Source organism: Martes martes (assembly GCF_963455335.1).
Source record: "Martes martes genome assembly, chromosome: 2".
Lineage (NCBI taxonomy): Eukaryota > Metazoa > Chordata > Mammalia > Carnivora > Mustelidae > Martes > Martes martes.
Window position 1 is genome coordinate 89,216,777 of NC_137889.1, and position 1,787 is coordinate 89,218,563.

Below are 1,787 nucleotides of genomic sequence, written 5' to 3' on the forward strand. Positions count from 1 at the left end.
AATCGTAAAATGATATGTTTATTTCACTCTACTATAACTGCATGTATCATAAGTGAATTAAGAATAGATGGTCATCCAATGGAATATTATGCAGCCATCAAAAAGACAATCTTGCCATTACAATGACGTGGCTAGAACTTGAGGGTATTATGGTGAGCAAAATAAGTCAATCAGAAAGATAATTATCGTGCTCGCTTCGGCAGCACATATACTAAAATTGGAACGATACAGAGAAGATTAGCATGGCCCCTGTGCAAGGATGACACGCAGAAAGATAATTATCATATGATCTCACTGATACGAGGAATCTGAGAAACAAGACAGAGGATCATAGGGGAAGGGAGGGAAAAATGAAACAAGACAAAACCAGAGAGGGAAACAAACCATAAGAGACTCTTAATCTCAGGAAACAAACTGAGGGTTTCTGGAGGGGAGTGGGAGGAATGGGTGGCTGGGCGATGGACACTGGGGAGGGTATGTGTTGTGGTGAGTGCTGTGAATTGTATAACACTGATGAATCACAGACCTGTATCCCTGAAAAAGTACATTATATGTTAATAAATAAATGTTCAGAAAGGAATTGGAATGAGACAGATGGAGGTCTTTTAAGAGTTAAATTTTTTTTTTTTTTGGAAGGGAATGATAAGGATTTGAATAGGTTTTTGAGGGGCCTACTGTTAACATGATTTGAGGAAAGGAAAGAGTTGTTGATGGTCTGGGTGCTCGTGGAGGCAGGCAAGAGGAAGGTAAAGAATACTTGTCTGAGTGGGCAGGTGTGTCACATTCTGGCTATACGATGTCCATTGGGAAAGTCCTGTGGTATTTAGTCCTTTCAACCTAAAGTGGGGACCCTCATAATTCCTTTATTCCAGCTGGACTACAGCTGGGGGATCTGAAGAAAAGGAGGTTTAGGGGATAAAGACATGGTTATTTCCCTTTCTTCACATATTTGGAAAAAGTATTATAGTAGCTTGAGGACAAAACTGGGCTAAGGTAAATCAAAAGGTTTTTTCCGGGGCGCCTGGGTGGCTCAGTGGGTTAAAGCCTCTGCCTTCAGCTCGGGTCATGATCCCAGGGTCCTGGGATCGAGCCCCACATCGGGCTCTCTGCTCCGCAGGGAGAGTGCTTCCTCCTTTCTCTCTGCCTGCTTCTCTGCCTGCTTGTGATCTCTGTCTGTCGAATAAATAAATAAAATCTTTAAAAAACAAACAAACAAAAAAAACACAAAAGGTTTTTTTCCCCCCAATTTAGTGTCAAAACTACTTTGGTGGTAAACCTGAGCTGAACTGACAGGAAGCTTTCTCCCCATTCCTGTGACTGTAAGTTTTGCTGAGAAACATTAGAATGTTTGATTTCAGGGTGTTGTTTCAGACCGTTCTGGAAGCATTATAAGGTTTCAATATGACATTAATTTTCTAAAATCCATAAAATCCTGGTCCCTGGTTATGTAATAAGGGACTTGTGCTGACTAGGATGACCTGCTCATTAGGTGATATGTAGGATGACCTTCTTCTAGAATGAACAGTTTGGATTCTACTTTTACTCTTTGGCAGTAAGAGATTGCTTTTTCCTGGCACTAAATGGAATTCTTTAAATTGAAGCTGCTTACTAAGGCTCTTGAGAAAGTTTGAGCAATTCTCTGAAGGTCAACATTTACTTATGTGTAATAGTGTTGAAACATTTACATTGACATTAGAAAAGATACTAGATAATACAACACTTTATTTGAAGAAATACTAAAGCACATGGTCTGTAGATAAATTCTTCATGGCATTTTGGAGTTTTCT